At 46.9% G+C, this 24505-nt stretch overlaps 1 protein-coding gene across 2 annotated transcripts in view; it reads right to left on the bottom strand.

The window, feature by feature from the left end:
• Positions 1-24505, bottom strand: part of SCAPER (S-phase cyclin A associated protein in the ER) — a 2262878-nt gene that overhangs the window by 261701 nt on the left and 1976672 nt on the right. The window lies entirely within an intron of this gene.

The raw sequence follows: 24505 nt of genomic DNA, 5'->3' as shown, positions 1-24505 counted from the left end.
GCTTTTATACCATCAGGGGGATCCTTCTTTGCTAAAGAGTAACACATTTTAATGCAAAGAACAACCCACCTGGAGAGTGTTCTCTTGTGGACTGCCTTTCCTCTCCTCTTTCCCACGTATCCGATGAAAAGCTGATCCTCCAGCCTGAAATCCTTTGTCCTGTCTATATAAAAGCTTAACGCCCTCTTTGGGTCCAAGCGGTGTAGTCTCTCTTCTTCCTTTGATGGATGATGCGGAGGATAAAACGTGGATAGAGTATGTCTGGGCCAAATGAAAGGGTGAAACAACCTTCGGAAGGAAAGCAGCCTTGGTCCTCAACACCACCTTATCCCCATAAAAAGATGTATAAGGGGGTTTTACCGATAGAGCCTGCAACTCACTCACTCTCCTTGCAGATGTAATAGCAACCAGGAAAACTGTTTTAAGAACTAACAATCTTATGGGGCAAGAATGCTGAGGCTCAAAAGGGGACCCCATAAGGAAAGTTAGAACCAAGGACAAATCCCATTGAGGCATAACGAAAGGATTTGGAAGAAAATTATTCATAAGGCCCTTCAAGAATCTAAGTACTATTGGAGATTTAAATAACGAAGGCTGGTCTGGAAGACAAATAAAGGCTGACAAGGCAGACAAGTAACCCTTAACAGTAGCCACTGCACAACCCCTCTGTGCTAAAGACAAAGCAAAAGATAAAACATCCGACAAATGAGCACGTAAGGGATCAATTTGCCTCTCTCCACACCATACCACAAATTTAGACCACCTATTAGCGTAGATAGATTTAGTGGAGTGTCGCCTGGCCGATAAGATAACATCCACTACCTCAGGCGGGAGAGAAATGGAACTCAGGTTGCCCCGTTCAATCTCCAGGCATGAAGGTGCAGGCTCTGGAGGTTGGGGTGTAAAACCTGCCCCTGCGACTGCGAGAGGAGGTCTGCCCAGAGAGGGAGACTGTGCGGAGGGCACAGTGAGAGTTGGAGAAGGTCGGAATACCACACCCTCCTTGGCCAATCCGGAGCAATTAAGATTATTTGGGCCCGGTCTTGGCGTATTTTCCTCAATACTCGAGGAATCAAGGGTATGGGGGAAAGCAACTGGTCGCACCAGGTCCTCTGAAACGCGTCCCCCAACGCTCCTTGTACCGGATACTGGAGGCTGCAGAATAACGGGCAGTGCGAGTTCTCCCGGGTGGCAAACAGATCTATCCGAGGAAACCCCCACATCTGGAAGATTAGAAGGACTTGATCTGGATGGAGACGCCACTCGAGGTCGGCACGTACGTTCAAGACTCCGGCCAGATGATTTGCTACCAAGCAAATCTGATGGTCCTTTGCCCAGGACCATAGCCGAAGAGCTTCCCTGCAGAGAAGGTACGACCCTACCCCTCCCTGTTTGTTTATATACCACATCGCAGTAGTATTGTCCGTCAGGACTTGAACCGACTGACCGCGAAGGGATGGGAGGAAGGCCTTGAGAGCCAGACGTACAGCCCGTAACTCCAACAGATTGATATGAAACACCTGTTCTACTGGAGACCAAAGTCCCTTGATCTCCAGGTCCCCCCGATGAGCTCCCCACCCTAGAGTGGAAGCATCCGTTATTACCGTGGTCACTGGTGGAGGCTGCGTGAACGGCCTTCCCCGGGAAAGATTGTCGCCCGCAATCCACCACTACAAATCCGTGGCAGCATCTCTGGAGATCTTTACAGAACCTTCGAGATCCCCTTTGTGTTGAGACCACTGCCTTCGGAGGCACCACTGAAGAGCCCTCATGTGCCAGCGAGCATGTGTGACCAACAGTATGCAAGAAGCAAACAGACCGAGCAGACGCAGGACCTTGAGGACTGGAATGACCGCTCCACTTTGAAACATTGGAACCAACGCCTGAATGTCTTGAATCCGCTGAGGCGGAGGAAAGGCTCGATTCAATGTTGTATCCAGAACTGTCCCTATGAACAGGAGGCGCTGAGTGGGCTCTAGGTGAGATTTGGGCACGTTCACCGAAAAGCCCAGGTCGAACAACAACTGGGTTGTCGACTGCAGATGATGCAACACGAGCTCCGGGGACTTGGCTTTGATCAACCAGTCGTCCAGGTAAGGGAATACTGCTATCCCCTTCCTTCTGAGCTCTGCCGCAACCACCGACATCACTTTTGTGAAGACTCGAGGTGCTGAAGTAAGACCAAACGGGAGGACCGCAAACTGATAGTGCTGCGACCCCACCACAAACCGGAGATACTTCCTGTGCGATTTGAGTATCGGGATATGAAAGTAAGCATCCTGCAAGTCGACAGACACCATCCAATCTCCATTGTTCAACGCCAAAAGCACCTGAGCTAGGGTCAGCATCTTGAACTTTTCCCGTTTGAGGAACCAATTCAAGATCCTCAGGTCCAGGATTGGTCTCAACCGACCATCCTTCTTGGGAATCAGGAAGTACCTCGAGTAACAACCTTGACCCCTTTCCTGCTCTGGAACCAACTCCACCGCACCCTATGAAAGGAGGACTTGAACCTCCTGTTCTAACAACAGGAGGTGTTCTTCTGAACAATAAGATGGGCGGGGCGGGATGGGGGGCGGAAACTCCCGAAAGGGAAGGGTGTAGCCTTTTCTCAAAATGCTGGTAATCCAGGAGTCTGATGTGATGACCTCCCACTTGTGGAGAAAATACAGTAACCTTCCCCCTACAGGAGAGGAGTGAGTGGGAATTGGTGGAAGCCTAAGGCTGCTTCCCCTGCTGCACCCCTCCAGAGGAAGAGGCAGAGTGCTGCTGAGAGGCTCCCCTGGTACGGACCCTACCTCTCCCTCTAAAAGACCTATAGGAGAGAGCAGAGGTAGGCTAATGGAATTTTCCTCGAAAGGAGGAGGAGGAGGAGCCACAACCAAATCCTCGAAACCTTTCTAAAAAATCTGGAGGAGGCAGAAGAAGTGGCTTGCAAACCCAGCGACTTGGCCGTGGCCCTTCTCTCCTTGAACCTCTCTAAGGCCGAATCCGCCTTGGCACCAAAGAGCTTGTCCCTATCAAAAGGAAGGACCAGCAGGGTCGACTGTACATCCGAGGAAAATCCTGAGTTACGAAGCCAAGCCTGCCTCCTCGTAACTACAGCAGTGCCCATTGCTCTAGCCACAGAGTCAGTTGTATCCAACCCAGATTGGATAACCTGAGTTGCAGCTGCTTGAGCGTCCGATACCAGATTCAATAGCCCCTGAGGGACCTCCGTATGCGTAGATGTAATTTCGTCCATCAGAGCATAAATGTACCTCCCTAAAATACATGTAGCATTGGTGGACTTTAATGCCATGCTACATGACAAGAACACCTTTTTGGATGCCATGTCCATCTTCTTGGAGTCTCTATCCGAGGGCACAGATGGAAAAGAACAGGAGCAGACCGTGCCGAGCAGGAAGCCTGGACCACCAATCTTTCAGGTGTTGGATGTCTGGTAAGAAAACCAGGGTCAGGCGGTGCAGCCCGATACCTCCTAGCCACAGACCTATTGACAGCGGAAGAAGACACCGGCTTCTTCTAGACCTCCAAAACAGGTTCCAGAAGCGCCTCATTGAACGGCAAAAGTGGTTCTGCCGATGTAGAGGCCGGGTGCAACACCTCTGTCAACAAATTCTGCTTTGCTTCAGTCACCGGCAAAGGAAGATCCAAGAAGTTAGCTGCCTTCCTGATAACAGCATGAAAAGTGTCCGCCTCTTCTGTATACTCCCCAGGAGATGACCAGTCCCACTCAGGGGAAGTATCTAGGCCACTAGCAGTGTCCAGCCCATGGAGACCCTCATGAGAGTCCTCAATCTCTCCTTCCTCCAGGTTCTGCTGGTACTCCTGTTCTTCCAGGAGGCGGAGAGCAAGCCTCCTCGAGTGCAGCCTCTCCTCAATCCTCGGCGTCGACATGGCGTCAGCAGATGTCGAAGAACGACGCCGATCTCCGGATCCGTCCGACGCCGGGTCTACAGGCGTCACAGGTACCTTCGGCGCCGAACCATGAGTCGGAGAGAAGACTGCTTCAGAGTCGTAGGAGGTCTAGACGGCATCACTGGCTGAAACACTGAAGCCGCCGGAGCCGAAACTGTCGGAGCCGAAGTCTCAGGAGCCACCGGCGCCGAGCCCACGTTCCCCAGGGGGAGTAAGGGCATAAATGGTGCTGGTCGAAGCGGAGCCGGAGCACCCATGTTGAAAGCCAAAGGGCCCGAAGGCCCAGCCGGTCCACCACCTGGAGCCATCTGCTGGAAGATGGAGAACATCGCATTTAAAAATGCGGTATTATCAGCTCCAGGGGCTGGGAAAGCCGGGTACTGGGGTGCCTGGTTCGAAGGCGACACCGACCTCGACGTCTGCAACGTCGGAGAAAACATTTGAGGCTGCGGAACCTCAAACACTGAAGGTGGTTGGCCCGAAGACCCGGGCGAAGTCGGTGAGGCTGGAGAAGGCAACGGCGTCGACGGATGGGGAGTGACCGTGGGACTGACCTCCCAAGTCTTCCGACGCCGAGTCGATGGTGACCTCGACCGAGACCTCTCTTAACTCGACCGGCGCCGTGATTCTCGACGACGCCGGGAGTCCCGATGACGCCGATGAGACTTCGGTGACGAGGATTTTCGATGGTGTCTCTTCTCCCTCTTTTTCGACTTCGCCAGAAAAAGCTTGGCCTCGCGCTCTTTCAGGGCCTTCGGATTCATATGCTGACAAGAATCACACTTGTCAACATCATGATCGGAACTAAGACACCACAAACAGTCAGAATGTGGGTCCGTCACCGACATTTTGCCCCCACACTCACGACAGGGCTTAAATACTGACTTTCTCTGCGACATTGTAATCTCAGAGCAAAAATAGCCAAAAACACACTGTAACTGTCGAACCACAACAGTAGCTCCCTCGAAGATAACCGTTTCGAATGGCACGGAAAAAAGGGAACTGACGTCGGCGAGGACCTCTTATTGCCTGTATGACGACAGACGGCGTCGCGTGGGCAACTGTGACATCCTTGTCGACGTGCAGAAGCTAGGAAGAAGATTTCCGTCGAGTGCTGGCGCAATGGGAGTATTCATTAGGTGAGGCATCCACAGGTAGTTGTATCCATCAGAAAAAAGGTTTGGCTCACATGCCCATCAGTGTTGTCCATTAGGGCTTTATTAAAAGGGAGGAAGTGGTTCTGTGGAAGCCTGAAAATGCTGCACGATTTCTGTGAGGACACTGGTCTTCACCTCATCATAAAGGAGCTGTAGGTCTAGCATTTTGGCAGCCCGTCAAATGACCACTGCGAAACAGACTCAATTAATATGTAGAAGGACTGGGGGGAAATTCAACCTAGTGTTCCGGTGCTGTCCAACCTACTGGCCTCTTGAAGATCCATATAAAGGTTGTCCTCACCATAGTAATAGGATACATAATTTATAATCTTAAGTATCCTTCTGACCATGCTGACTGTTCAGAGCCTGAGCCAAAAGGAACACAAAGACTTGTTGGTGACTTCAGGGTATTGGCAGTGTTCTATCAGAACGTGTTTGAACCAGTTGTGTCAAAGAGTGTGGGAGGTGCTCTTTGGTCAAGGTCATGTGGGGTTCACCTTGGAGACATATAAGACAATAGGTTCTTTCTCTGTTGAAAGAGCCCCGGACCAACTAGGGCTATGGCGCCAGGTTTGAAGTAAGGTTGGGCATCAGCCACAGAGTCAGAGAAGACCCCGCAGTGGAGTCAATTGGCACAGAGGACTGATGCACCAACTGTATTATGACTGCAAGATTGCTCGGACCCTTGGGGAACGAGAGAGCTTGAAGGGTTCTAAAAATGCACAGCATGGCTACATTGAAAACCTCTACCTTTGCAGCATCACAGATGAACCCATGAACTTGGGGTGCACTGGAATAAGTTGTGGAATCGGTTCTTTAGTAGAAGATCGGGACTCAGCCCAAGAGGCACCTTGATATTGTGACTTCTCTGCTTGAGAATGGTGAGATGAGTGATAAACCTGCTTCAAACTTCTCATGTTTCTTTCAGACTTTGACCTACCTGACTACTCAGAATGTGAGGAGAATCTTTTGTGAGAAGGACCTCATGAACAGGTCCACGCCCTCAACTTCTACCTGGATAAGCCTTTAGTTACACCATCTGACATATCTGGTGGGGGATTTGTCACATGCATCTGCTTGTAACAGCCCCTAGAAGACTTACACCATGTAGTTTTAGGGGGGACAAGTTACCTTGCAAGTGCTACAGAAAAATAAATTTGCTAGAAAACTCAAAGACAGGAAAATAAGTTAGGGAGCAAGCTCCATATTTGCATCGGAAGACATGGAAGGAAAGGAAGTGACATCAGGGTGTAGAGGTGGCACTTATGTGCGTCTCCGATGTCAATTTGGGGAGGGTCCAAGCTCCCTCAGAGCCACAACACAATACTTGTCGTCTTGCTGGACCAATGTTATGAAAAATCTCCAGATCCAGCATGGCGCCTGAGGGTACTGACGAGGTTAGGAATCTGCGGTTAGAAGTATCCATCAGAAAGTCATGTATTGATGAAAACAAACCTTGATTTCGTTCGTTTAACATTTATATGAGTTCTTAAGCCCAAAGTTTATATTTTGTTAGGGTTCGCTGTGAGAAAGCAGGAAGAACAATTTACATGTACTATATAGCATATGTACATGTGAATGTCATGTAAAATTGCTAAGAGCAGAGACCAACTGAATGGTAATGGTGTTCACAGTTTCATAGTAACAGGTAGGAACAATAATTGGTCTTCCACAAAAGGGTATGTGGTAGTGAAGCTTGGGGTAGTTATTTAAACAGTCTGAAGTGTTAGTGTACATATTTTTGGGAGAAACTTATTTTCCATAGAGTTTTAGTTTAAGGAATTCCCACTTTCAAATCAAAATACAGAGAGTTTGTTATTCAACTGTATTGCTAAACAGATCATAGGTATGTCAAAAGATGAAATATTTATTCAAAGAAAGTCAGTTTTTAACATTTTAAGAAGTTAAAAATCAATTTAGGGGACAACCTGGTCAATTTTTTGTTTATATCAGGTTTACAAGAGCTGCTCTTATTGCTTGAGAGGGATTTGCTAGACATACACCTGACTCCATAATTCTGAGAGCTTTGAATGAGTTTTCGTGAGGAGGTGGACATATCTCTATGATTTATTGAGCACTTTGTGACTATAATCCTGTGCTTGATTTGCAGTCCCAGACGAAATGGGAAATAGATGTTGATAATCAGACAACATAGGCTGAATGGAAATAAGTATTAGCTTACAGCTTACACTAGAACAGTTTGAGAGAGAGCTTGGAGTTTGCTCATGGGACGAGCTAAGGAAATCAAGTCTTTAATGTGAGGAGATTTAATGGACAGCTATGCATGGGTTCAAATGGCATACACATAAGAAAAGAGAGAACCAAATTAAAATCCCACTAGGGGCATTATGAATTTGCCCTTTCTCTAGAAGGCATTCACAGGGCAGCGTTTTAAATGGGATGAAAGCCTCTGTCCTTCTTCAACACAAGGAAACAACAGGAGGCTTTGGTCAGAGGCCTGCCTACCTGTCAGATATGATATTTTGCCATCCCGAAAAAAAACCAAAAAACTATTTGATCCTGTCACTTAAAGTTTGGTTGTATGCCAAACTACAGTGGCTTAGAGGCAGATGCCAGAGTGATGGGGGACAATGGTCTCTGTTGCCCCTGAGGGCCTGGCATTATCACTTGGTCCCCACTGCCAACCACAAAAGGACTGGGCTGGGATGAATCTTGCAGCAGGGGCACTGGGCGGTGGTGGGGTGGTAGAGGATGATGGGCTTGGTGTTGGTTGTATGTCAATCCTTTGGGGGTAGCATCAAAGGGGAGAAGCTGGTGTGGATACTATCTCACAGAGATAGGAAGAGCTAGGGATCGCGCCATGGCCAGGCCTTCTTTAAAGGTTTCCAATGCTGAATTGGTCTTCTTGACAAACAGATGAGTCCTATCAAACGGCATATTGATTAAAAAGGCTTGTATATCTCAAAAAGCCTGTGGATCTCATCCAAGAGTGCCACAGATGCACCATACTAGTGCCAAATGCTTTGCCGAAGCAATCAGTAGTGTCTAACCTAGAGCAGATAATATACTTTGCTGGATAGTTTAAGCAAAATTGATCCACAATTTCTCAGGGTCTGCATGCAAGGTTTTACCAACCGTGTCCCATAAAGCATGGGTATGTTTTACCAACAGGTAGCTGCCACCGACTGACTGGAGAGCAAGGCAGGCCAAGGAAAACATCTGCTTCCAAACGTTCTCATGTCCCTTCTACACTGTATGTAGGCAATTGTGGGAAAGGTTTGCGGTTCAGCTTACTAGTTAAAGCCTGAACCACCAAACTCTCGAATGTAAGCTTCCGAGACAAAAAAAGAAGAAAGTCAGCAGGTACTATCTGACAAACTGCCTGTTTACCAGTGGACAGAAACTAAGCATAGACCAGGTGCCCATAAGGGTATCAGTCAGGGCCATATTAAATGGAGCAAAGTCTCCGATTAAGTCTGTCCAAGTTGTAAAATCTCAGTTAGACCATTACTTTTGACTGCCATAGTAGGCAATAGCAAGACCAGAGCCTCCACTAAGTGTCTCACCACCACAACGAAGGAGGCAATCTCTTCTGTCAAAAGACGGGGAGCATAACCCAGAATCTGGGAAAGTATCTAACCCACTGGCATCTTTTAATTACAGATACAAATTGTTATCCTCATTATGTTATCACCGGCCAAGGATTTCTGGATGTGGTCTAAGCCAAAACTGAAAAGTTGGTGGAGCACAGCTTCGGGATACAGGCATAGTTCTGTCTGAAATGGAATGAACTGGGGTGTTGAGGCATGACCTGGGTCGAGGCAAGATGAATTCGGTTCTGAGTTGGATAGGATGATAGGGACCAAGTTATTCTCCATTGCCGGCATCTATTCCTCTGGGATTTGTGTGGATTTTGATAAGTTGGCTCCAGTGTCAGATGGAACTCGAAGTGGGTTCATGAGGCAAGACACCGCCAAGGGCAGTCTCAGCAGCATTAGCCCAAAAGGAGGCTTCCTCAGATAGTTGTGGGCCAAATGTGAGAGGGAGCTGGAACAGTACCGAAAATTTTAACATGGCCTATCTGAAGGACTCAATAAGTTGCAATGTTGATAACAGGCTCAGAAACTCGGGGTGCACCGGGATCAGTTGTGGAATTGTCTCTTCGCAGGGGACCAAGAACAGGATTGTGAGCCATCTTGATGTCACACAACTTCTCAGGTTGAAGTACTACGACTGGGACAAATCCCACATAGACTTTTTGTGCTTCCACTTACACTACGACTTACCAGAAGAGTTTGACCTTGATGATGACCTGTTGCGAGAACGTCCTTTTGAGTTGGACTGAGTTAGTGCTCTCAACTTTGAGCAGAAGCAGAACTGTGGAGTCTTTTTTCAGTGTTTGGCAATGTACAACTTTGCTTTGTGGTCTAAAATTGCCTCTGGGTTCATAAGGGACACTCCTCGCAGGACATGGAGTTGTGCGCTAAACCCAAACACCAGAGGCAGACCTCATGGAGATGTGTCAAGGGCATCTGTTTGCGACAGCCCCTACAAGGTCTAACCATGTTGTTTTAGGAGTTGACATGCCTTTTCACACTGGTCGTGAGAACAGAGAAAAGAACTTGTCAAAAATGAAGAAAAATGTGGGAGTGAACCCCAGATCCGCATATGAATGTGTGGCAACAGTAGCATAACATTAGCCCATGCGGTTCGAGGGGCCCCTGAGCTCCAGGGGCCCCCTCAACACTACCCCCAAGCTGCAGGTGGTCCTCCTCAGCACAGTACAGTGACTGGGTCTGGGACCAGTTAAGTTGATACACTCGTGCAAGCAGTCACGCATTGGCCTGCACTGTGCACGGCCGCTGGACCATGGCCTGAGAGTTCCTGACTGGGTCGGGGAAGAGGGCTTCCATGTACTTTTCAGGGGGTCCCCTCTCAAGTTTCGCAATGCGACGTTTTTCAGGGGTCGCTAGTCCTGCAGAACGCATTGCTTTTCAGTTGCAGGGTCTTTGAAGCAAGAGGCAGGCCGGTAGGGCTGGGGCCAAGTCAGTTCTTGTCTCCTTTCCTTCTCTGTGGGGTTTTCAACTTAGCAGTCCTTCTTCTTGTGAGGTCATCAGGAATCTTGAGAGCTGTGTTCAGGGTCACCACTAAATAGTAAATTTAGGGGTGTGTTAGGGTTAGAGGGCAGTAGCCAATGGCTACTGTCCCTGAGGGTGGCTACACCATCCTTGTGCCCATTCCCTCTGGGGAGGGGAGCACATCCCTATCGGTCCTAATCCTCCAAAGCAAGATGAAGGATTTCTCAAGGAGGTTGTCACTTCAGCTCTGGTCATGGCTGAGGGGGTGACTCCTCCTGTTTTTCTCATTATCCCTCCGCACTTGCCGCCAAAAGGTGAGGGCTCATCCGGGGGGCTGGCATCTCCTCTAGTTGGAGTGCCCTGGGGCACTGTAACACCAGGCTTGAGCCTTTGAAGCTCACCGCCAGGTGTTACAGTTCCTGCAGGGGGAGGTGTGAAGTACCTCCACCCAGGACAGGCTTTGTTTCTGACCACAGAGTGCACAAAGTCACTCAACCACATGTGGTCAGAAACTCATCTGTAAGTGGCAGGCTGGCACAGACCGGTACCTAGCACCAGCAGTTGGGCTAACATACAGGGGGCATCTCTAAGATGCCCTCTGTGTGCATTTCTCAATAAATCCCACACTGGCATCGGTGTGGGTTTAGTGTGCTGAGAAGTTTGATACCAAACTTCCCAGTATTCAGTGTAGCCATTATGGTGCTGTGGAGTTCAAACTCCCAGACCATATACTTAGTATGGTTATCCTGCACTTACAATGTCTTAGAATTGACTTAGACATTGCAGGGGCATAGTGCTCATGCAGCCATGCCCTCACCTGTGGCATAGTGCACCCTGCCTTAGGGCTATAAGACCTGCTAGAGGGGTGACTTACCTATGCCACAGGCAGTGGTTTGTGGGCATGGCACTCTGAGGGGAGTGACATGTCGCTTTTGTCTTTTCTCCCCACTAACACACACAAGCTGCTAAGCAGTGTGCATGTACTGAGTGAGGGGTCCCTGAGGGTGGCATAATACATGCTGCAGCCCTTAGGGACCTTCCCTGGCCACAGGGCCCATGGTACTAGGGGTACCATTTACAAGGGATTTAACTATGTGCCAGGGTTGTGCCAATTGTGGAAACAAAGGTACAGTTTTAGGGAAAGAACACTGGGGCTGGGGCCTGGTTAGCAGGGTGCCAGCACACTTCCAATCAAAGATGGTATCAACACTAGGCAATACGTGGGGGTGACCAAGCCAACAGTGGCATTTTCCTACAGGATATCATAAAGGACCTCACAATAAAGGAGGACCGGTTCCACAGTAGACTGGTCATGATGTAAGACAATTAAGCATTGGATCTGTGGATAACTGCACAGTAGGAAGCTGTAAATGCAACACGATGCAAGCACAGAATTAGCCTCTCAAGCCAACCCAGGAGATGATCGGACGTTGGAATCAAGACTGCTCGCAGTGGCCAAGTTAAAGCAACCAATCCAATTGATGGAACGGAATGGTTCCGGAACTAGGAGGCTGAGAATGAAACCCAGGGCCCCTCCAATGGAAGAACTATAGGGTGAGCTTCAGAAAATGCCAACTGGGGAATATCCAGCGCCAGCAGCACATCTCCCGGTGTGGGAGTCGACATTGATCGACGTCAGGACGGAGAAACCTCAATCTCGGAAGGGACGTCATCTGACTTCGGAAATACAAAAATGAGGAGTGAGTGAGGAAACAAGGGCAGGTGATGGGAGCCGTGGGAGGTTGTGCATTGGTGCCGATCTGACTCCGGAAACGAAGTTGAGGGCCCTAACGGGTGCCGAGGATGAAGCCGCTGGTGAGGACCCCATTGGGGCACCTGCCACCTCCTTGAGGCCCGAAGGCGCTCCAGAGAGAGGAGTATACCCAAAAACAACATGTAAGGATGTATAATAGTCCTGCACCTGGGCCAGAGTCCCCCCCGTGCAGGGATAAGGCGGGAGGGACGGTCTCGACACCTGCGCAGACTCTTCCTCAGACAATCTGGGGGAGCCGCGCAGGGGCAGTGAAGCTGGAGGAGGATGCGACTTCGACTGTGAGCAACGCTTACCTTGAGACGTCGCCGGAACCAAAGATGATGAAGGAGCCGTACATGATCGACTCCTAGAATGGTCTCTGGGATGAGAAGTGGAAGAAGAAGGACTACAATGCCTATGAGAGTCCTGGGAAGACTGCGATACCCACACCGGCAGGAGTTTTATCCGCCGCTCTTGCAACGTCTTAGGGCTCAACTGCTGACAGGCGTCGCAGTCATTGGTATCGTGGTGGGTGCCTAGACACCACATACAACAGAGTGGAGTCTGTGACCGACATTTGTCGAGCACAGGACCCACAAGGCTTAAAGCCAGTAGGCAAAAACACTGTTCCAATGCCCAAAAAAAGTTGAAAGGGAAGACCAAAAATTGGCCAGAGGAAACTGCTTCTCCTGATCCACCTTGCTGCACAGAAAAGAAGAAACTGACAACAGCACATCGGGGGAGGGATTATATTCACCCTGCTGACGTCATATCTCGAGGACAACGTCGATACGGAGTCGCACAACGCCCTCTATCGACACGCAGAGGTACTGCTGAAGAAGGTTTTTATAGATCCAGTCTGGCGTCTGGGAGAGAATTCTAAGATAAGGAATCTGCAGCTAGTTGTCTCTATCAGATGTTTTGTTATAATTTATCTTAAAGTTAAATGGAGATTCAATATCATAATATGTTTACTTTTACTCTACTATGGTTTCTGTGGGATGTTCTTTGTTCCAATTTGTATAATCACTAAGGGTAAAAAGTACAAAAACACCAATTAAAAAAGACACCCAATATGTCCCTCAGTGTGCATAACACAGACACAAAAAGCACAACTCATTAGGTACAAAAGCAGATTAAAACAGCTGCTGAAGACGTGTGCATCCGCTGGAAGTCACAGATTCGAATCAAAGCTGGTTCAGAAACCCTTTCATTCTTCCAAAGGTTAATAATGTTAGCACAACTGCGTTGGGCAATCTGAACAACTATATATAATCATATAAAAATTATTCAGTTTGCTTAGCATCCTATGCAAGTATAATGATAACTATTATACTGGTGTAACTTTCGAATTAAAACAGGCAAATTTCAGAGCACATTATAATTTTTTTAATGTACAGGAACTCTTTTATACTCTAACACTGAAAAGAAATTCAGGCTATTGTTGCATTTGAAGGATCAGCATAATAAGACAAATGAGTCCCCCTTGGTTCAGCCAGACGCTGACAGCTACAGTATATATACTTACAGGAAATCACTACAAATCTCAGACTAAAACAAGTACTATATTTCTGTTGTAAAAAAAAAACTGCAACGCATGCCAGAAGTTGTCGACAACTCTGTCTAAACTGATGCAGAGTACAGGCAATATAAAACAGGAGAGAATTTTCGACTGACGTGTGCCTTCTGGACATCAGCATGAAGTGGGAGTTTTGATACAATGCCAGAAACATCAAAATAATATTTACATGGAACAGTAAATGTACAGTTTGATACCTCTAATTGCAAAGGACCTGAATATCTCAACTACTTTATTTGCAGAAGATATTCTACAATGAGTATTCATCATCTTCTACAGGTTTTAAAAGGACTATTTAGCAACATTTATATACCTCTATCACAGGAGCGGCTCCTCCATTAGGGCGGTGGAGCGTTGCTCACCACTAGCAGCGGCAGCTGCAAATGTTTTACCAAAAAACGATAAAAACTTTGTGTGTTATTGTTTTTGGGAAAAAGGGGCGGGCCACCGGGGTGACTCGGCGCATGTGTTTGGCCGCCCACACACACATGCGCAATACACTCTCTCCAGGGCTGGAGAGAGCCTGCAGAGACCCCCAGTCTGCTTGGGAAAGCCCTGGCCGGGCACTTCCAGCCAATCCTAATGCTGTGTCAGAATTGGCTAACAGGGCAAGCTGGGAGCCTGTGCCTGCAGCCTGGAGCTACGACAGACAGAGGCGCGGCAGCAACGGAGAAGGTAAATGTTTTTTAAAAATATTTTTTATTTCATTTTTATTTATCCCCACCCTCCCGCGCTCCGCCCCGTCCCTTCTGCTTGCTGTGAGCTACAACTGCTCTAGCATTGCCATGTTTACTCACCCTTCATTTTGTCTGCAATGTTAGTCGGCAACCATTGATACATACCATAGTGATTCGCAACTATGAAGGGACAACATTTCACCTTTCCTCCAATATGCGATTCAGATTGGATGGTAAAACTCATTTTTAAGTTGGAAAGGCTTCACCCCCCCTTACACAGAAGGAGTTTAGATCTTTGTACTCACAAAACCTATGATTTTGCATATCGCCGGGTTTGTATGCAAAAGTGTATGTACGTCGGGCCCAAAATACATTTCTTCCAACTGAGATTGACTGCATTGCTTTTCTGAACTTCATGTAATGGTTAGGATGCCCATAGTGCTCAGAGTGAAAACTACCAACTGCTACCAAACGAACCTCCCAAAAATGCACTAACTGTTAGATTAGCTTTAATCTGAAACGGCAAAGAAATATTATGCTTTTTATCATTCATGAATACAATTGTACCAGAAATACTGAGCACGAAAATACATGAACTATTCTATTTGTTAAATTACAGACAAACATGCCTCCTATTTTAGTGCAGCCACGTGCTAATTTATCAAAAGGATATTTTCGCTTGTGAAGCTGCTGCAAAGTTAAAATGATCTCCCCCATTTAGCACCCTCCCTCTTCCTAATTGTGGAGACTATACATTTGCTTGAGGTACAAGCAATTCACATCCAAAGCACAACAAAATGCTTCTTTACTAATAACTTCACAATATTTACTAGCACTAGTAATGACTTGCTCATGATCATCGAGATGAGGTGGTTGCCAGTACTTGGGGTCACATATAGGGCACTTATGCTTGTGGCTCGGCACTTATTTTTACCATCAGACCTCGACCCAGAGCAAGAGTGTGAAAAATCACACAAAAGGAAAATAAGGAGGAAGTAAAACACGGAAAGGGGAAAATAAGGAGAAAGTAAAACATTGGGAAGAATGTGTCAAAGGGGGAAAGGGGAACTGGCAAGTGTGATATGAAGGTACAGGGACTGTCTGGTGGTGGATTAAAGAGGCATGTGGTGGAATCAAAACTATGTAGCCTTGGTAACTGGCACACCGACATTAAATGGCGCCGGCCGAGGACTTCTGTGCAAAGCTCTGGTTCCCCGCACTTATTCTTTAACAAATTAAGCACTGCATTAAACATTAGATCGGCTTCTGGTTAAGGCTCCCACTATCGCTGATGGGGTGAGTGATGCTGATGAAAGTGATATTACTTCTTTTTAAGGACTGATATACCTCCTGCTAGGATAATATTCTGGGAGACAAGTAGTTTATTGATCGCTCTGAAGTGGCTTGATTTTCGACTTATGTTCAAATTAAGTGCACATAAACTAACGTATGAAAAAGGAGGGTTTGCCCTCCCAGACTCTGAATACCACTATCTGCTCAACTACAGCACTTGCCGAACTGGGAGGGACGCAAATAGTGTAAAGGTATTATGTGATGAGGCACTATTAGCTCCTCTTTCATGCTACCAGCAAAACCAAGCTTTAAAGTACCATACTGGTATTCCTTAGTATTCATCAATATGGGATTTGGTGGTAAAGATAGTGCTGATATGTGTCTTGTTTATGAAAGATAGTGATGCATGGAGTCTTCCACACTTTAAAAAGCTTAGCTGCAAAGTGAACAGACCAGTGCTTAATTTGTAAATAAAAAGGTGCCGGTGCCCAAAAGCCCTCCTCTTAAACAGGCGGCTGCTGTAATTATATGTGTGAACACGGAATACTGAGGCGGCGTAATCCTGAAGCCATCTCAGGCCTCTTCAATCGATTTAAAGCCACTCCCTGCCCCTTCAGCTCACTCTTGCAGCTTTCTGCTTTCTCCCATTGTGAAGCTTTTTTGTTTTTCTCTTCCTCCACTGTTCCCATATGTCTCTTTTGCTCGCAGTAAAATGCTTGAGACAGAAGACTAAGCGCCGGCCCTCAAAAATAAGTGCCAGTGCTCAACACCGTAAACAACAACATTATGCACTGGAACAGACTGTGCATGAAGGGGTGAGATAAATATATTTTTTTGTTGCCAGCACAGTAAAAGACAGGTACACAGCATATGGGTGAACAGAAAGTACAGTAAAGCGAACCAAGCTGAAGCCTGCCATTATAGCCACCTCCCTCGGAGACACAAAAGCTTCCATTCACTCATCATCCTTGAGCTCTCCTAGGCCCAGGACCCAATGTTCCAGCAAGTGCATCAGGTGTGTTGCTGAGTAGCTGCCTGTATATCAAAGAGGTCGCCTTTCGGGACAGGTGTTTGTCCAGTAGGCGATCTTCTAGGAGTGAGGATTCAGGCAGAACCGCACCTTTTGGCAATACTGCTCTAAGTGCGTGACGCACCTGTATGTAGCAGTAAATCTCGGTGGGGGTTAAATGATAGTCTTGTTGGAGGTTCGCCCAAGCAATGATGTCCCCATGTGCCCAAAGGTCCATTACACGGGAGAGACCAATTAGGTCCCACTTAACAAAACCTTACCAATACCAAGGTGCCTAGTATTGCAGCCGCCCCATAGGGGGTAACTTTGTTTTGCCCTTTCAGAGGCTTATGCCAAAGAGTAACCACAAGTGCTGTGGGACCAAGGTATTCTTGGGTGTGCCATAAAGTCCTCTGAGATATCCCAACGGCTGCATGATAAATCTGTCCATATGCAACGCTGATACATCAGGGGGTTGTGCACCCAATTGTTGATAGCGATAAGCTGTGCTGTAGGGATGATAATCTTGAGGTAAGTGTTCAGCTGTGCCCTACTTGTAAATAATAATACAATACACATGCAACTCTACTTTTCGAAAAGTTATGAGTTGACAATTGGTTAAATTAAATGGTTAGCTTTGTGTTAAAAGTATAACGGAGCATCACTTTTTAATTGTCATTGTTCAGTTGATCCCTTGTAAACGTAATGATTTTGTATGTTGTATACACTCAATAAACATATTTAAAAAAACAGAATAACGGTAAAAAGGAACTATGTGCTATCATTAATCATCTAACATTGAGGGGAAAGTTTTATTTTTGACATGAGTTAAAAACAACAGAAATTTGCACCCTGCAGGGCTCTCATTTTCACCTGCCTTCGCTAGGAATGATGAAGGTGGACAATATAATCTCGAGAGTAATACACATAATATTATTTGCCTACTAGAAACAAATTGTACCAGAACAACCACTTTTAGGAAGAAGGGCCCAAGCTTTCCTAATCCCTTAATCCTTTCCACTAGGAAAGCCATTCTGGCACCGCAATGATCCCTTTCCTTTTATGATCTCTTTTAGGGGCATCTAAAATACGCTTTACCACCATCTCTCAAACAACTATTTCCTGGTCGTTTGCAAAAAGGCCAACAAATATCACACACATATATAAATACATTGGGAAGAGTAAAGGGAACTTTATTATGTTTTTTATGGTGACTTTAGGGTATTGCTCCCTAGGCTCTTTCCTATTATCAGTGTGTAGATATCTATGCCACCTGGTGGCATTACTAGAAGAACTACTACAGAAGAACAAGTTACATATCTTCGGTAATGCTTTATCTGGTATCGACAATATCTAGCCACAGATTCCTTCCCTTTGAATTCTCCCCAGGCGTCTGACTTGATCTGGAAGATTTTTCATGAGTAACCCTGCGCTACAGTAGGTGGCGTCCGTCGGCTCCACATGGCGGCATCTGCGCTGGAAGTGATGTCCACGTTTCCTATATAGATGCCAAATTGGCGTCCTGACAGCAGTTACAGTTGGTGACTTTCCATGGCAGAAGTACAGAGCCATGAAGAGCACTGAGCCTGGTGTCACTAGGGCCCTGAAAGGAATCATTCCTTACTATGGAAATCCGCAGAGCGGGGAGGATGGGTGGGTCGGTAAGGAATCTGCAGCTAGATATTGTCTCTACCGGATAAGGCATTACCAAAGTAACTTGTTCATCTGATAGAGACTCCTAGCCACAGACGCTTTATCTCTGAATACACATCCAAGCAATACCGTTCCTGGAAGTCCTGCAGTACCAAATAGACTAAATGCCCATACCTACGGACTTGACTGTCCAGGCAGTAGTGCTTTGCAAGTGTGTGGAGGGAAGCTCACACTGCTGCCTGGCAGGTGCTCAGGACTGGGACTCCAAGCGGTAAAGCAGTTGTCACAGATTTAGCTCTGGTGCAATGAGCCCGTTAGCTTTCAGGAGGCTGCTATTTCGCCAGTGTGTAGCAAATCTTGAAGCAGAGAACAACCAATTGAGAGATGGTCCGTTTCTGCACCACCAGACCTTTCTTCACTCCAACATACCCCACGAAGAGATGGTGGTCCACCCGGAACTCTTTTGTTCAATCAAGAGAGAACGACTATGCTCTGTTTGTGTCCAGACAGTGCTGTCGCCCCCCTTACTTAGAGGGATGTGGAGGTGCATAAAAGGTGGGCAAAGTGACAGATCGTCTGGCCACATAAAATTGTGTTACCACTTTCGGCAGGAAAGAGCCCTAGTGCGAACACTAGTTTGTCCGGATAAACTGAGAAGAATGGAGGCTTGGAAGATAAAGCCTACAGATCACTCCCCCTGCGGGCAGATGTAATAGCCACAAGGAAGGCTGTTTTAATAATGGACAGCCGGAGGGGACAATTGTGGAGAGGCTTGAAAGAAGCACACATCAAGAATGTGAGGACCAAATTAAAGTCCCACTGAGGCATAATAAAAGGAGAAGGAAGAAACATATGTAAAAGGCCCTTCAGAAAACTATTTACCATCGGGGACTTAAATAAAGAGGGTTGGTCAGGCAGCTGCAAGACGGCAGACAGAGCAGAAAGATAACCGTTCAGAGTGCCCACAGGATAAGGAGAAAACGCAAAATATCAGAAAGGAAGGCAAAAAGTGAATCAATTGACTTTTCTGTACAATTACATAAATCAATTCCACCGGCAAGCGTATACCATTTTGGTGGAAGGTCGCCTGGGTGCCAGAATAACATTGCAGACTTCTGGAGGAAGGTCAGAGGAACAAGTTACTTACCTTCTGTAACGCATTATTTGGTGGCGATGGGATCTAGCCACAGATTCCTTACTTTAGAATCTTCCCCAGGCGCAAGCCTGGATCTGGAAACTTTTTTCCCACACTACTTCTGTGCGTTGGTTGAACGACTCCGTATCAAAGTTGTCCACCGGATGTGACGTAAGCGGAGTCCATATAACCATATAACCCCCTCTGTGTCTATTTTCCACGGTCAAAACGTGGAGCCACACATAGAAACTGCCTATTGAAACAGTGTGCTTTTAACAAAAGACACCCTTATGTCAATCAATTACAGAATTCTTAATTGTAGGTCTTGATTTCCAAGAAATCTTCAGAGACCAAAAAGGACTCTGTTTGCAGAGAGGGGAGGATGGGATGGTTGTTAAGGAATCTGCGGCTAGATCTGGTCTCTACCAGATAATGTGTTACTGAAGTTAAGTTGTTGATAAACATCTAGCCGTAGATTCCTTACTTTAGAAAAAGATACCAAATTATAGTAACCCGGTGGAGGGACTGCAAACTGAGACCTTCAAAAAAGTGTCACAGTATGACAAAACTGGTCTAGAATAAGAGAAACAGACTGGACAAACATAATAGTTAAGGTGAGTAATAACATACTCTATGACATCAAAACGCATGGAAGGAACTACATGTAAATAAAACCATGAGAAATGAAAAGCATGGTAATAAGCTCATCCATGTTAGCATGTCAAATGTGTGCCAGAAGTGACCCAATAACATTGAACATTTCGAACCCGAAGAAAAACGGTCAAGTACCTGAGGAACAGACCATGCATTCATAAGAATACCTTTTAGGAAATACATCCTCGTTATTAAGTGAACGGTGTAAATGAAAACAGTAATAAAAATTCATAGATGCGTTAATAGCATGGAGATAATATCACCCATGATCAATCCCATTAAAAATGTGCATTAGTGTAGGAAAGTAGCACCTTTCTGATATAGTTACCCTCCACTTTTTGCCTGGTGTCAGTATGTTTAGACTAAAGTACACTGGGATCCTGCAAACCAGGACACCAGTGTTAGTGTTCTCTCACCTAAATTTAGTTGGTAAGTTACTTTGTCACCTCACAATTGGCATACTGATGCACCCATGAAAGTCAGTAGTATATGGTACTTGGGTACTAGGGCATTAGTACACTAGGGGTGCCACATGGGCTGCATCATGTATTGTGCCGCCCATGAGGGCCCATGCAAACTGACTACAGGCCTACCATTGCAGCATGTGTGCATGCACCTTTCACCTAAGATATAAGGCTAACCTTATATCACGGTCACTGCACTGTGACCCAATACGTCACACCTAAAGTAGGCCCTGCATGATAAGGGCAGGGTGCAAGGTTTTCAGTGTGAGGGCACCCCTGCATGAGTTGAGCAGAGGTGCCCCTACAAATCCAAGACTCCATTTTCTGTGTGCTTTAAGTGTGGGGAAGACATCTTAAGATATGTAGTGGACGCAGGTCAACACGAGATGCCCAACTACATAATGGCTTCACCGAACCTAGTCATGTTTGGTATCAAACATGTTAGAATCATGCAACTACACCTATGCTAGTTGCATGGTACTATGTACTCTAGGGGCTCCGTAGGGGATTCCCTCATGTCTGCCTGTAAAGCCTTGCAGAGTCTGCATGATAGCCCGTGCTGTTGCCAACCCCAGACACTGTTCTGCCGTCCTGCTGCTGAGCCTAACTCAAGAAGGGGAAGGCAGAACAAAGGATTTCCTATAGAGGAGAGGTGTTATCACCTCTCCTTTAGAAACAGGTGTGGCTGGGATGGGGTGCCTCTGAGCGCCACCAGTCTGCTTTGAAGGGCACATTTAGTGGCCTCCTTATAGAAACTGGTTTACTCCAGTGCAGGAGCCCCCAGCTCCTGCTCTGGTATGAAACCACACAAAGGAAAGGGGCGTGATCACCCCTCAGTCCAGCCCGTCCCCCTAGGGAGGTGCACAAAGCTCTACCAGGTAGCCACCAAATTCCTTCATCTCGGAAATAAGATGAACAGAGGTCCCTGGGAGCAACTGACTGGTTAGTCCAGCTTCTGCAACATGGACACAGGAACCGCTGCTGGATTTACCAGGACTCAAAATAAGACTGTGCATAGCAGGAGGGCTCCTAATGCACCTTTGTCCAAGTGCATTTCAAGAACTCTGCAAACTCTGTGGCCATGCATCCTCCAGAGTCACAAGACTCTGCCTCCACTTAGGAATCTCCCTTGGAGTGAAGGAGTCACTCCCCTGCATCCGCAGGCGTCTCAATGTCAACAACCTGTTTGTGGATCCTGCTGTCCCATGGATTCTCCAAGGCTCTAAAACACAGCTGATGGTTCTGTGGACCTCCAGAAATTTCACATGTCCTCTTCGCAACTGAGAAGTCTGAGGTCCCTCACTGAAGCTGCCTGGCTGGAACCCCTGTACACCACATCTGTTTGTCGTTGCCAAGGCTTGTTGGCTCTTTAGTCAGAAGACCTCCTAGCTCCCAGAAGCCACTACATAGGTCCAAGAACGATGTCCTCTCTGCAACTCCTGTGACGTAGGCACCCCTCTTTGCTGTGCTGCTGAGGCCTCCCTGGGACTCCCTATGCCTTCTGACAGAGGGTCCTGCTGAGGGCTCCAATGATTCCTGCTGGCTCTCCTGCTTGCTGAGGGCTGGCCCTGACTTACCTAGAAAGGTAGAGTCTCCTGGACCTTGCTGATTCCCAAAATTCTGTAACATTTTGTGCAACACTTTTTGCATTTGCCAAGGCTTGTTGGTGGTTCTGCTGACCTCTGACTTCCTCTGCAGTTCAACGACCGGCAAGGGATAGCTTATAGACAACTTCCGGGATCTTCCTGCATCGCCTGGACTCCACAGCTGCACATCTTCGACCTCCAAGAAGGGTGGGCATTGTCCCCTGCACTGCCCAGGCACCCCTGGGTGGTCTGGAATCTGTCCCGTCTTTCCCTCAGGTCCTCCTTTTCTGGAATCCATGGTAAGATTCTACCAACCTGGTCCATGGGTCATGACAGCAGCTGGACAACCAAGGTCCCCACTGACTTCAATGGGAGCTGCTGACAAAACTTCACCCCTATGCACCTGGGCTCCCTGGTGTAGGTACTCCGCTTCTCTGGGTATCCACGGATGAGGGCACTCTTGAACCTCCCTTGTCCCATCTGGTTTCCTCGAGGTCCTCTGGGAAGGGTCCTAAAACTTGAAAACCCCAAACGCGACTTCCCCACGTTATCCTATGGACACTGACCCAGAGGTACAACTCAGCACATGGGCGCCTGGGGGATTGTAGCAACTTACCTTTGGTGTGTTAGTACTTACCCAGTCCTAAAGGTCCTTGGGTGGTAGTGATGTTCACAATTCCAAATTTTAGTATGTGGTTTGCCCACCCACCCTCAGGGGCCCATGTTATTTCATGCTTTTACTTACCTGTTGAGTATATTTTTGTACGTTCATATCTCTGGTTAGGAAATATACTAAAGTTAGCTAGTGGTTGTGTTATGATATATAATACATTATTTTTCTAACACTGATGTGGTTCTTCCCTGTGTGTACATCATGGACTGACCTGTCTGGTATCTGCAACTGCTTTACACCCTCCTGGATAAGCCTTAGCTGCTCTCCACAGCTACCCTTTGAGAGCTCTGGTTATCTAGAACCTCTTACACCATCACTAAGATTTGCTTGGACTCAGTACAGCGTGCCTCACCTATAGGTGTACACCATATACTGAGCTAGCCTCCTACAACTAGAACTAAAATGGTCTAGAGCAAAGCAAAAAGCATAATAATGTAGGTGAGCCTTAACATATTGCCTGACCTAAGACCCATGCAAGAAACCACATATAGGTAGTCATGAACATTTAAAAACATGGAATCTGTGTTAGAGGCGAACTAACTGGATGAATATTAACTACTCGCTCTCCTAAGGGGACGCAAACCCATGCACAAGCACCTCATCAATACTGTGGAAAGTACCACAGCAATGGTATCACAAAAATGAGGAAAATATGAGCAAAATGACCATAGGACAGTATTACCAAAAAGGTAATGAATATTAATGTATCGGTTTTTCTATGTAGATCAAAATGGCATGTACAACCCTGCTGGAATACAGAGCAGCAACCATGCTATTGAAAATACCTCTTACAATGTAAGGGTATATTGTACCAAACCCACACCTTTGGCATAGGAGTATACTTTTCCCTGGGAAAAGTAGCTAAAGATGATAAAACATCTTCAAGATAAGATTTTTTATTATATATCTATATATATATATGTACAAGTTACTTACCTTCAGTAACGAAATATCTGGTAGAGACATTCTAGTTGCAGATTCCATACCATAGGTTTTTCCCCCAGGTGTCAGTCTGGATCCGGATAATTTTTTTCGAGCAATGCCCATGCGCGTCGGTAGGTGGCGTCGTACGACTCCGCAGGCGTCGTAATTGCCGTGATGATGTCGGGAGTAGTACATAGACGCTGCCCTCAAGCAGTGACATCAGTTTCTTTTAACGACTTTCCACGCCAGTGCGCAGAGCCGCTAAGAACACTGAGATTGGTGCGCCAGAGCTAAGGACCTGAAAGAGGGAATCCCTGTCCCTAGAAATCAGTTTGCAAGCGGGGAGGATGGGTGGGCGGTAAGGAATCTGCAACTAGAATACGTCTCTACCAGATATTTTGTTACCAAAGGTAAGTAACTTGTACTTCTGATAGAGACTTCTAGTTGCAGATTCCTTACCTTAGAATAGATACCCAAGCAATTCCATCCTCGGTGGTGGGCTGCGAACCAAGATCATACTAGAAAGTCCTGCAGGACCGAATTTCCAAAGTAGCCGTCTAGGCAGACCTGACTATCCAGGCAGTAATGCTTAGCAAACGTCTACAGGGATGCCCACGTAACTGCCTGACAGATATCCAGGACAGGAACTCCGCGTCCTAACGCACTGGAAGCAGCAGTTGGCCTGGTAGAATGAGCACGCAAGCCTTCAGGGGGTTGCTTTTTAGCCAAAGCGTAGCACATTTTGATGCAAAGAAGCACCCATCGACAGATGGTACGCTTTTGCACCGCCTTCCCTTTCGTCACACCCACATAGCCAACAAAGAGTTGATCGTCCACCCAGAAATCTTTAGTACGATTGAGGTAGAACGCCACAGCTCTTTTTGGGTCCAGACGGTGGAGTCTCTCCTCCTCATGGGAAGGATGTGGGGGTGCGTAGAAGGTAGGCAAAGTGATGGACTGGCCTACATGAAATGGTGTAACCACCTTG

This window comes from Pleurodeles waltl, chromosome 3_1, assembly GCF_031143425.1.
Source record: "Pleurodeles waltl isolate 20211129_DDA chromosome 3_1, aPleWal1.hap1.20221129, whole genome shotgun sequence".
In the NCBI taxonomy this organism is placed as follows: Eukaryota; Metazoa; Chordata; class Amphibia; order Caudata; family Salamandridae; genus Pleurodeles; species Pleurodeles waltl.
This window is presented reverse-complemented; position numbering and strand designations above follow the sequence as displayed.